This window comes from Bufo gargarizans, chromosome 9 (assembly GCF_014858855.1).
Source record: "Bufo gargarizans isolate SCDJY-AF-19 chromosome 9, ASM1485885v1, whole genome shotgun sequence".
In the NCBI taxonomy this organism is placed as follows: Eukaryota; Metazoa; Chordata; class Amphibia; order Anura; family Bufonidae; genus Bufo; species Bufo gargarizans.
Genome location: NC_058088.1, coordinates 17,550,824 through 17,564,230, shown reverse-complemented (window position 1 = coordinate 17,564,230; position 13,407 = coordinate 17,550,824). Strand labels below are relative to the sequence as shown.

Genomic DNA, 13,407 nt, shown 5'->3' with positions numbered 1-13,407 from the left:
AGGTAACAGCACACTGCTAGTCAATTGCACAAAGATATAAGCAAACACTGAAAAAATATTGGTGGCCATACTTACTGCAAGTGCAGTTAGAAGCTCTTTGCGCATATAATTGATCAAACATATGTCAAGCCCATCTACCAGACGTCAAGGTGGCTTCTAATCAGATGGGTCCTACTCTAACATGCCTCTCCTCGGCTTACATAGTAACAAGCTTTCAGCTTGGTACTACTTTGCCCAGACTGTAGGCTGTAAGCCCAGGAGAGGCATGTTGGAGTAGGACCCATCTGATTAGAAGTCACCTTGACGTCTGGTAGATGGGCTCGACATATGTTTGATCAATTATATGCGCAAAGAGCTTCTAACTGCACTTGCAGTAAGTATGGCCACCAAGCCGCCATTATTTTTTCAGTGTTTGCTTATATCTTTGTGCAATTGACTAGCAGTGTGCTGTTACCTGTAGTAATACTAATCTTACTGTTAGGCAGTGAGGTCTCCTCTTGGTAACCTGATCGGTGACCCTATACTAAAGTGTGGTGTCTACTAATTTAATGGATGTCTTCTCCCTGCCTTGCTTATTATTATTTTTATTTATTTCTTTATCTTATTTTATTATATACTCCTTACGTATAGTTGCAGAGGACATTTATGTCCATACTCTCTGACGAGGGTTGGACGTTGCCGTCAGCAACAAGAGGAGATGTTGACGCGGCACCGACTAATCCTTATACTTTTACTCCATGCCCGCTCTTCGCTATTCTTATTGTCTCTAGCAACTTTTTGGTATATACCTATTTAGTCACTTGTTTTCCTTTATACTAGTTATATTAATGGAGTGAATCACTAGACGACCATCCATTTATATTATTCAATTTATACCAAGTGTATTCCGTACATGTCACTACAATAAAGCCGATCTAACTGCTACATTACAGTTTGTTTATATTTGGAAGCGTTTAAACAGTCTTCCGCGCCTCAGCAATAGTTGATCATTTGACTTTCTTGTTTGGTCACGTTGGTGCGTGTCTCCAGGTTACTTTGGTACTCTCTGGTGAGGTTTGCTACTATCCGATCACGTGACCTTTACCTGCTGATGTCGGGTGGTCATGTGGTCGGACACTTTTGCTGACATGCGCAGTTCCCATGCTGGTCAGTATTCACAATTTGCCCTTATCGTCTAAAGCTGTTTTTAACTCTTGACACCTGGGTTCTTACACGTGTTTACAATCATGTAATTATCACATTTTATGATATGCGATCACTGCGCTTTTATATATATGATTCCATCATGTTGTAATGCACTAATATCTAGACTTTGTATCTTCACTGATGTACTTTTTACATTGTTTATATTTATTACTTTTATTGATCAATTATCTTGTGGGGGTATGTATGTATAATTATATATATATTCTGTATTTGAGCACCATTTTGTATCACTATTGCTTGAGAAAGATCCCACTGAGTGGGTTGAAACGTTGCTGTATCTCTGGTGAATATAAAGTTGTTGTTTTTTTGGATGGGCTGTAGAATTTAATATTTTATGTAAGTAAGGTTGGTGGATCGCCCCACAGACGCTGGCACCCAGCCACACGATTTCCTTTTTGCTGTGCTGCCCTTGTTTTTTATATATGTCTCTATCTCTTGTAGAAAGGTGCAAGGGTCCATCATTGAGGAAGGTATGTGTCACCGAGATTCCTGGCCTCGGTGAGGTAAGAGCCGGTAATTTTTAAGTGTCAGCGGCAGTTAGTGCTGACTGACACTCTTTGTTGTTTAGTATGGCTGTAAAGACGATCCGGGCCGGCTCTTACTGGGAGCAGCCAAAGTGCAGGGTGGGTGGCTGCTCCCCACACTCCAGGCGAGGATTTGGCTGGGATATAAAAACCCAGCCAGCAGTCTCGGCTGTGTGGATTTTACCTCCATCTGACAGTGAAGCTGCGGAGCCTCTGTACTGAAGGCTGAAGACTGCAAACAGGCGTGCAGGTCGCCTGGAAGGGGCCAGTGAACTTTTCTGTGGCTGAGCATTTAGCTGGGTGTGAACTGACACCTAGGATTCCAGGTGACCATTGTTTTGTTTTGCTGTGAACAAGCACCGAGACTGTTGTGTTTTTGCTGAGTGTGAATAAAACACTGAAGTTAATTTACAACCTGGTTCCTTGCCTCTATACTGCGTTCGCTAACCTGTCTACCGGAGCAAAACCCCACACTCTATCTCTCTCGCAGAAATCTGTTAGTCTCTGGAACTTGAGGCCCCAAGAAGAAGGAACCCATGGACTTTGCTTCCTTCCCCTCTGAAACTCCAGTCTAGACTGTGCCTAAAGGTTTGGGGTGGGGCCAACCCACATCTAACTTCCTATGAGGGCTGAGCCAGAGTGAATAACCTTGGGTTTGCCATCCATACACACTATGGTGGTAGACTACATGACATGGTACACAATGTATCACCTATATACAGATACCCAGATATGAAGTATGCACATGATCCGATCCTTACACTCATACACCGCTGTGTATTGGAATACAGATTACCCTGGGGTCACATTGTTGTACAGGCTGGAGCATCTTTTCTTTAGCCTGTGCCAGCGTTGCTCTCCTAACATCTGGCACAGATGGGCCATGCTTCCCACAGTGCTTGTAACCTCCTGATGCTAGCTAGCATCAGGACGTTGAGCACGAGGCTCTCAAACCTGACTCCACCTCCTTCCGTTTTCCACACTGCTGATACCAGAAGAGGAGGAGCACACAGCTGCAGTGCAACCTTTGAGGGCCCTGCACAGAATGTCCTCCTAAAGACCTTTCCAAGTCTGCTTGTGCAGCAAGCCCCAGAGGAGCATAGTGGAGGATGGGAGTGGTAGTGGCTCTGTCTGCAATCATTATTCACAGTGGCTATCCTCACACCAATGCTCCTTAGGGCCAGGGCAGTGATAGGAGGGAGCATTAGTTTCTCCCTTTGGACACACCGTGATGTTGGGGCTCCTGCCTGATGGTAGCTGGGGTGCTCTTGGTGTTATAAGTTTATGGGTGCAAGGCAGGAGATGTAGGTGCTGTGGCTGGCGAATGGTGCTGGAGTCATAGCCAGGCCAGTTGTAGCAAATACATGTCTCTCTTTACTAAAGCGCAGAATGGGAGTTGTAGTATATCCAGCTATATCAAAACACTGTTGCAAACAATTCTCTGTGCAAATCTACCCAGATAGCAATGTATAAATATAAGCAATGATGGGGTTTTCTAGTAATGCTTCCCTTTATCTCTCCAAAGTCTGTCTCTCTCTCCCCCTGCAGGATTTCAGGCTGGAAATAAGGTTTTTGCAAACTTGTCCGCAGTTCCTAGCCTGAGGGGGTATAGGATTCAGATACGGTGGGCATACGAGTGGAAGAGTGTATCAGCAATGTCCCTCTTACTGCAGTAAAGTCTCTATCAAATACCTTACTGACCAACTCCAGTGCTTGGTAATGAAGATTCTGGAGCTTCTAGTTCTTTCCGTTCTATTTTCCTGGAGTACTGAGAAGTAGAGATGGGTCTTCTCTGTAAATTTTTCAAAGATGGTGATCCTCTGGGACAAAGGTCTAGTTCTCTCAAGAGTGGGCACATGTAGCTTCCTCCACTAGCAGTATACAACTGAGCTAGAGGATAGGTCATCAGTATCAAAATCCCAGAAAACCCCTTTCATTGCATTTACTATAGGTTTTATTACATGTTTATGTCCAGTTTAACCTGGTGGTAGTTTTTGACAACATTAGCTGATTGCTCCGAAGACATGGGCTGTTTTCTCAGCTGCTTGGAAGGATCAGACTATGAATTGTAATGCTTTTACGGTGCATTATGTGAATCATGATGTTAATGTGGTGTTTATAGATTTGTTTGTGTGTTTTTGTTTTGGTTTTTTTTGTTGAGAAGAAGCAACATTCTTCTGTCACTAGAATATTGGCAGGAATCTTGTTTGTCATGAGACTGCTGGGCAAGCCGACTCCACGTTCCTTTCTCCCAGTCAAACAGTTGTTGAAAGGTCATAGTAGAACATGTCCTGTTTTAGATCATAGGTGGCCTATTTTTGCACTATTATTGCAGTTATGATCAGTTTTGGAGAAGATATGACTTTTATTTTGTCTCTTTTTGACGCACTGAGGGTTGGAGATGTTGGCGTCCGCTAGTTCACATGTTGGCTATATTGGATGCTGTCTTGATGGACAATATAGTCAGCATTTCATTTGAAAAAAATCTAAGATCAATTAGGGAGGGATTTGTGGATCAGATTGAAAGCCTTAGTGGAATCTGTCATTTGTCCTGTTTCCGTATGCCTCGCCGTTAGACCTTCACTTGAAGTTTTCTAGGTGCTCAAGGTTTCAATTTAAGTTTCCCATTATGGGCCTTTTTGAGAACATTAAGAAATTGATTACTCTGAAGAACATAGAAGGCAAGGTAGAAGGTATTAGGCTTGGAACCTAGGGAAAGGGAAATGGTCACACCTAGTGAGTCCCTACGCCGAGCCCTGACTGCTATCAGTATGAACAGACCTTAATGTTAGGATAGTTCATACGCAGGAACCTAAGCCCAATCTCAACCTAACAGAGCCCTGCAGATAGTGTCAGGACACGGATGGCCTATTCCGCCCCAGGTGAAGGAATAGGTGACCCTCTCAGGCCTAATTTCAGGAGGTAGGGGAAAACCACAAACAACAAAGAAGATACACTTAACTTCCAGAAGTATGCGGACGAGCAGGAACTCGGAGAGAACCAACACCAGGACTTCCACAAACGAGGAGCTATCAACCGCATAGCATGATGGGTGAGGCAAAACTAAAGGCTAAGAGGAGAAGTAATGACCACTGAAGCTACACCTGAGACAAGAGGTGTGGTCATCCCCAGCAACAACACAGAAAGGTGAAACCAGTCTCTCGATCTTCTAGTCCCTGTCACAGACGGGACAGTGATACATGTTTTTTGTTTGTTTTTTTTGTTTGCTTTTTTTCTCAGCTGCTTGGAAGGATGGGATTATTAATTGTAATGCTTTTACGATGCATTATGTGAATATGTGAATCCTGATTTTAATGTGGTGCATTTATTTATTTATATTTTTCTGGGAGAAGAATGTCTTCTCATTCTTTTCTTATCTGTGTGGGTTTCGGAGGCAGCTAATTGGGGCAGATGAGACGGATATCAAGAAAATTTGTAGAAGGAAGTCCAGTCATTTCAAACTCTGTCTGAGTTGTCTGCAGGGGCGCATCTAGCCTGTCTGCTGCCTGAGGCGAAAATTGAAACTGTGCCCAACCCCTCCAACCCTACTGTTTTAAGGCATACTGTGATACAGTAAAATATAGAGAGCGATTCCCACAGCCCTGTCACTGCCACCACTTGTCTCTAGGTCTTGCCGCCTGAGGCAATCGCCTCACCTGGCCTCATTGGTGGTGCGCTGCTGGTTGTCTGCTTTGGATTATCAATTAATCATTTGTATAGTTGTCCATTTGCATGTTGGGTGCAGAGGAGAGTTTCCAGATGGAGCTATTCAGAAAATCATAATCCTCAATATATTAATCTTTTCTGGTGTGGATCCAGAGAAATAGTGTGGAAAAGAGTCGTTTCTGAAGGGAAGAAGCTGATCGAGTCCTGGCCATCACCTTATATTTTAATTATTCGTGTTGGTGGGAATGACTTTGAGGAGGTTAGAAATACAAGGAGATATTTTGCATTGTTTGCTCTCCGCCCATCTTCTTGAAGATTATACTAATACCAGGTGCCTATTCTCTCCAATATGTTTACCTGCCACCATGGATAATTTATCCATCCTGTTACAGGCATACGATATGGCAGTGTCCCCATAAGTAGACTCTAATTTAAGGGGAGGTAGGTCCCAACATGGTAAATCTAATAACTCTCTCTCTGTAAGAGGATTGGCTATGTATGGCATAGAGTTGGATGACACAGGTGAATGACTACAAATGCAACAATCAGATAGATCCTTTACTTGTGCAACAATTTTATGATATTTTAACAAACTTATTATCCCACTCGCTGCTACTTTCTCCTTGCATTTTAGGAAGACACTGTATAGCAATGCACAATACCAGATACTTTTCCAGACTCCTGATCTGATCAACTTCTTGCAGTGTGAGGCGTGGATCCACGTTGCTCTTCCCTCCAATTTCAGAGGTTGGTGTAATTAGCTGGACTTGGAATGGCCCATCAAACCTAGGATCCAAAGCCTTTCTCACATGCCTTTTGACCGTAACCAAATCTCCAGGTTTCAACGCGTGAGTCCCTTGCAATGCAGAAGGATCTGGAATGGAACTGAAAACACGATTGTGAGTCTTCTGTAACCTCCTGTTGTCACGGACGGTGTACATGAAACAAGACAAAGCAACATGCATATATGACTGAGTGGATCCAAAGCTAAGGAACCAAAAGGGAGACCCCTGCACAAGACCTGAGACTATCCCTGGCTGCTCAGCCTATGCAAAGATCCGAAAGGTGGAGGTTTGCATATCCACGTACCTCGACTATATAACCCCTGAACACCCTACAATAGTGAGGGGACACGACCACCGGCTCCCTACTCCAGACACGGAGGGAGTCAGGGTCACCTGGGATCCAGCAAACAGAAAATAACAGATAAATGTTCAGCACTTAACTTTGTAGCAGACAGGAAAACAAGATCAGCATGCACACACACTCCAGGAGGACGTATAAGCTGCCCAGCAATGCACCATGGGGAGGGATTTAAAGGGAAGCAATCAGTCCAACTCCATGACAGCTGAGAGAGGCTAACGAGATGAGGAACTGAACAGCACAACAAAGAGAACTCAAGGAGGAGGTTCTGAAAGGCCTCTGTCAGAGCTTCTCAGCTGTCTGGTTGTGACACCTGTACAATGCTTCCACATACTGTGTCATCTCAGAATGAATAGCCTGAAGCTGTTGGGGAAAATATAAACCTGTCTTTGGAGCTGTGCCAAACATTACCTCATATGGACTTAACTGAGTTTTCCTGTGTGTGGGGGGGGGGGGGGGTCACTCTGATGGAGTATAATGATATGGGTAAACATTCAGTCCATGGCTTTCCTGTCTCTGCCATGGCTTTCTGGATCTTTAACTTTAAAGTTCCGTTCATGCGTTCCACCTTGCCGCTACTTTGCGGTCTGTGAAGCGTGTGAAACGCTTTCTCTATGCCTAGAGCATGAAGTATCTCTTGTAATACTTCTGAAGTGAAATGAGTTCCTCTATCACTTTCAATTACGTCTGGAACCCCAAATCTACACACTACCTCAAATAAGACCTTCTTGGCAACAGTTTTTGCATTTACCTTAGCCGTTTGGCTTCTGGTCACCCTAAAAAGAGGTCCACACATACCAGAACATACTCATATGAGCCTACCTTAGGGAGTTGAATGAGGTCAATTTGCAGTCTCTGGATCGGGTATAAGGGCTTTGGCGTGCACCTTGGGGGCACCTTAACGGTTGTCCCTATGTTATGGCAAGCACAGACCATGCACCCCTGGACAAACTTCACAGCAGCATTGTTGAACTCTGGGAACACCCATCCTTGATTTTACCAGACTCACCATTGCTTCTTTGGACTGGTGGGTGAGGCCATGGGACAAGGCACACATCATTGGGTATAGTGCCCTAGGAAGGCAAAGCGTATAATTTACAAACCCTCCTTATTCTTCTCAGCCTCTCTTCTTACCCACTCTTCTTTTTCCTGCTTCGAAGTTTGCTCTTGGAATTTCTGGAGCAAATCCAGATCCACCTCCCCTACAAGTGGCACTGTGTCCACTACCTAACCTGTTATAGGGAGGGGTAGCAGAGCAGCTTGCTTTGCAGCCACATCTGCTCGATGGTTTCCTTCTGCCTCTTTTGTTTGTTCTTTTGTATGGGCCTGTACCTTAACAATGGCCACCATCTTAGGCAGCGCTAAAGCTCTAAACAACTGAGCTACAGATTCAGCATTTTTGATAGGCTTACCAGAGGATCCCACAAAGTCCCTGCTTCTCCAAATAGGGCCATAGTCATGTGCAATGCCAAAAGCATAGCGATAATCAGTGTTTAAAGTCTGACCTTCAGCCATTATACTGTACATGCCTCAGTGAGTGCCTTCAGCTCTGCCTCCTGTGCAGAACTTCCAGGTGGGAGTGATCCCTGTCTCACAACTTCCTCCAAGGTAGTCGCAGCATATCCCATGTGTGGCTTTCCATCGAGGTAATATCTGGATCCATCAACAAAAAGCTCAAAATCCGCATTAGGTATTAGTGTCTCAGTTACATTGTCAAGTTCCTTTTTGTTTCAGTTTTCATTAGTTCAAAACAATCATCATTTGAACACACATCGTGTTCTATCTGACTAGACTCTGGGAGTAGGGTAGCTGGATTGTGGATCGTACACCTCTTGAGTGTTATATTCGGTGGTGTAAGAAGGGTTACCTCATATTTACATATTTACATGCCCACACATGCCCATATTTACATGCCCACACATGCCCATATTTACATGCCCACTGGACCGAGTAGTGGGCAGTGTTTACCCCTATGCAATTGAGTCTATGCAACCTTTCGCATGTCCTGTATTTTCATGGCAAAACAGATTAAAGCCAAGATCATAATTTGGTATTCCCAGGCACGGTGCTGATAAAACGGCAAGTTTTAGTCCCTTAAATCCCTGCTCGGCTTCTGCAGTGAATACATAGGGCTGTCCCTTGTTGAGGCAGACAACACATCAAAGAGTGGCTGTAGCAGAGAGGATGCCGAGGGAATCCACTCTCTGACATAACTGACCAAGCCAACAAACGTCCTCAATTCGCGGACAGTAGTTGGCTCAGTAAGCTGTGAAATTGCTTGCACTCGTTCTGGAGTGATATGTTTGGTTTGTTTGGAAACGCAATGTTCTAAGAATACCACCTTCAATCTGGCAACCTGCAATTTGTCCTTCTAGATGCAGGAATACTAAAGAGAGAGTATGTTTCTTCAAGGCAGATCTTTTTGCTTGTGGTACAGGGTAACAAATCATCCACATATTGAGGCAACTGGGTACTTTCATCTTCTGGGTGCCAAGAAAGCAGACCCTTTGTCATTGCCTCAGAAAACTCTGAGGGAGATGTTGCACCTCCCTGAGGTAATCTTATCCAGCAATACTGCCTTCCATTGAAGGTGAAAGCGAGAAGCAGCTGGCTTTCTTTTTCAACAGGAACAGAAAATAAAGCATTCGCCAAGTCAATTACAGTAAAATAGACAGAGTTGGAAGGAATCTGGTTAAGCAATGTATGATGGTTCGGTACAATGGGTGCATCCACAACCATTAGTCTGTTAATTTCTCTGAGATGATGGATCATCCGATACGCCTTCCCAGGCTCCACCCTCTTTCCTCACAGGAAATAATGATGTATTAAAAGGGGATCAGCATTCCCTTACCACTCCCATGTCAAGATGCTCCCCTACCTGTGCTGCTATCGCGGCAGTTTGTTCCTTGCTCAGGGGATACTGATTCCTTTTTATGGGGACTACTCCAGGTTTCAATTTGATTTTAACAAGAGTTACCTGGAGCAGTCCAACATCTGTTTTACTCTTTACCCCTCAATCCCGGAGCTACCTTTTGCAAGCATATCCTCAACCTCTTCATCAATCTGTACGTCATGTGTGCCAAGAGGATTTATAATAGCAGTTAGTGCTGCCAAGATAGGTTCTGTAAGGGGCCCTGTTACCGACACCCTCTTTTTATCAAATCTGATGACTGCATTGATTGCACTCAACACATCCACACCAAGCAAATTCAAGGGGCAACTTTCAGACTCCAAAACTTGCATACAAATGTTAGTGGTATCTGCAATTCGCATACGTAGTGAGTTAGTTTGTTTCAGAACACACTGTTTTCCCCCCAACCCTACCCCCATGACTTGATCAGGGCTTAGATATTCCTTCGGTATGTCATGAGCTTTTTAGAATGGTTCGGCTCGCCCCCGTGTCAACCAAACAGTCAACCTTTTTACCATCTGGTAGTGTCATCTTCATCAGTGCTGTTGGACCTGAGTTGGGAGGAACTATTACTACCGTGAATTCACATGGTCGGGGGCTGCCTAATTCCTAGTCCTGCTGATCTACAGTGACCAGCTGAATCTGAGTATTGTCCATACTCATTTGATTACCTTGGGTATTTGGACTTCTCTGTCGTCTAGATGGGCAGTCCCTCCTCATGTGTCCTTGCCCACCCCAACCAAAACGCAATCCTTTTTTCTTAAATGCCTCCACATTCACTGTTATTCCTTTTTCACTTTCATACACATTCCTTCTCTCATTCCCTCTTCTCAGCCTCTAACCCTCCTCCTTCCTGTCTGCTGCTGTCCTGCATATGAAGCATTGAACACAGGAATTGACTGTTGCTTTGCAGCTTGCTTCTTCTTTTTCTTATTTGCCTGCTCCTCTAAGCTATGTAAAACCAGCAATGATTTAGGTAGGTATGCATACATTCTGGGTGTATTAATCCATTGATAAAACAGGTTCTGAGTATGCGCCTGTCGCTGCTGTCAGGGTCACTAGTTACAAAATCCTGATCTGCAAATATACTAACCACTCGGGCATGATATTCATCCACTGTTTCATCAGGGCCCTGAAAGGCTTCTGGCAATCCTGCTCCCAACGGATTGCTCAATTCCTTAGCAACCTTCTTCCATCTCTTTAAAAACATCTCACCTGATTTTGCTAACCTTGTAGTTGCGCTCTGTGGCACAGCTTTTATTTCTCTGTTAACTTCAGCTACTTTAGTTACCTTATCCACAAACGAAGCCCCTGCTGCTGCACTACATATAAATCATCCCATACGGCATCATAGTTATGTTGTATCTTCTCCAGACCTTTTATAGAATCCATTTGGATCCTTATATGGGTCAGGTAGCTTATCTACAGTCCCGATCAAAAGTTTTAAGACCACTTGAAAAATGGCAAAAACATATTTGGCATGGCTGGATCTTAACAAGGTTCCAAGTAGAGCTTCAAAATGCAACAAGAAGAAATGGGAGTGAGACAAAACATTTTTTGAGCATTCAATTTAATGAAAACAACGAATAAACTGAAACGGGTTGTTTTTCAGCTGATGAAAAGTTTAGGACCACACCTCCAAAAACAGAAATCCAACTTCCAAACATGAACTCAGTAATGAGTAGCTCCGCCGTTATTGTTTATCACTTCAAAAATTTGTTTCGGCATGCTTGATGAGAGCGTTTCCATGAGGCGAGTGGGAACATTTCTCCAAGTGGTGAAGACGGCCGCACGAAGGCCATCTACTGTCTGGAACTGTTGTCCATTTTTGTAAACTTCCCTTGCCATCCATCCCCAAAGGTTCTCAATTGGATTTAGATCAGGGGAACATGCAGGATGGGCCAAAAGAGTGATATTATTCTCCTGGAAGAAGTCCCTTGTCTTGCGGGCATTGTGTACTGTAGCGTTGTCCTGTTAAAAAACCCAGTCGTTACCACACAGACGAGGGCCCTCAGTCATGAGGAATGCTCTCTGCAACATCTGTTTGATGCCCCTGCACTTCCTTAAGCTCCATTGTTCTGCTGAAGGAAAAAGCACCCCAGACCATTATGGCGCCCCCTCCACTGTGGCGCGTAGAAAACATCTCCGGTGGGATCTGCTTGTCATGCCAGTAACGTTAGAAACCATCAGGACCATCAAGGTAAAAAAAAATCTTATCGGAGAATAAAACTTTCTTCCACCTTTTGAATGTCCCATGTTTGGTGCTCTCTTGAAAGTCCAAATGAGCAGTTCTGTGGCGTTCAAGGAGACGAGGTCTTTGAAGACGTTTTTTGTTTTTGAAGCCCTTCAGTCTCAGATGCTGTCTGATGGTTATGGGGCTGCAGTCAGCACCAGTAAGGGCCTTAATTTGGGTCGAGGATCGTCCAGTTTCTTGACGGACAGCCAATTGGATCCTCCGGCTCAGTGTTGATTAAATTTTTTGGGGTGTTCCACTTGACTTTTTTGTTCCATAACCCTCAGGATCATTTAAGAATTTAAGAAATTCCAAATGACTGTCTTAATGCGTCCCACCTCAGCAGCGATGGCGCGCTGTGAGAGACCCTGCTTATGCAGTTCAACAACCCGACCACGTTCAAAAAGGGAGAGGTTTTTTTTGCCTTTGCCATCACAACGTGTGACTACCTGACAGAAAATGACAATAAATCCACATCTTTGCACAGATTTGGCCTTTTAAAGGCATGTGGTCCTAAAATTTTGATCAGTTTATTCATTGTTTTCATTAAATTGAAGGCTCAAAAAATGTTTTGTCTCACTCCCAATTTCTTGTTGCATGTTGAAGCTCTACTTGGGACCTTAAGATCCAGCCATGCTAAATATGATTTTTTTGCCATTTTTCAAGTGGTCTGAAACTTTTGATCAGGACTGTATTATCATGGGCTGTTCACCTTGACTCCAGGGCTTATACCATTGAACATGTTGGGTTTCCCTGTCTGCAACACCAGCTTCATTACATTCCCTCGTGACTTCAGTTACCAATGGGAATGCTTCTACCACGGGTGTGGCTTTAGGACCAATTGCCCCCACATTTTGGGCATTGTTTGACTTCATGTAAATGTGAATCCTCACACTTACAAAATCACATCGCAGATCTTAACACCATGGATGGTTTGCCATCTTTTTAGGTTCCTATCACAGCCTGCCACGGTGCTTCATTCTTTAGTACATGTGTCAAAATTGGGTGCTGGGAGCCGGAATAAAAGCACTCCAAGGCGGGCTATATAGGATATCAGGAGGAGAATCTGCAAAGTTCCCTGATCTCCAGCATGATCTTGCAAACTCACTGCATGGAGTGCTACAATTTACACAACGATTCCTATTAACAGGATTACAGTTATTACACTCTCCACAACCCTCATCCCTATAAGAGGGAGTCGAGTGGGTAGACTGCCCTGGGGACCGCCACGTCTTTGTGCTCGTGTAAAGTGGAGGCGGTGGGAGGGCATGTGCCTGTTCCAGTCTAGTCATGTCTCCATACTCTGTACTTGTGCTGGGCAGGGTAAAGTCCACCCCTGACTACTCTGGGTACAAAAAATTAGGTTGGCTCTGTACAGCTGATTTAGACAGGGAAATGGCTGCAGGGGAGGTACTGGCTGCTTGTGGACTGAAACTGACATTTCTGGGAGTCAATTCTGTGTATTCTTCCTCGTCGTTTTTGGCATTAAATAGGGGATCGTGTCTCTAAGCGGTATCTACAGGCATCCAAACCTCCAACCTTTTGGCATGCCTGCACGTTTGAGGATGATAACAGCATCCTTACCTGCCCATTTCCCATGTTCTGCTTCTACCAAGCGCAGCATCAGTATCTTGGGACGGCCCTTTTCTTCCCTTTCTCGCTTGCTAGAAGCCGCTTCCATAGCAGACCTGGTAGGGTTGCGATCCCTCACCTTTTGGTCACTC

At 44.3% G+C, this 13,407-nt stretch overlaps 1 protein-coding gene across 1 annotated transcript in view; it reads left to right on the top strand.

The window, feature by feature from the left end:
- Positions 1–13,407, top strand: part of LOC122946225 (N-acetyllactosaminide alpha-1,3-galactosyltransferase-like) — a 65,794-nt gene that overhangs the window by 24,918 nt on the left and 27,469 nt on the right. The gene's annotated exons all lie outside the window — the stretch shown is intronic.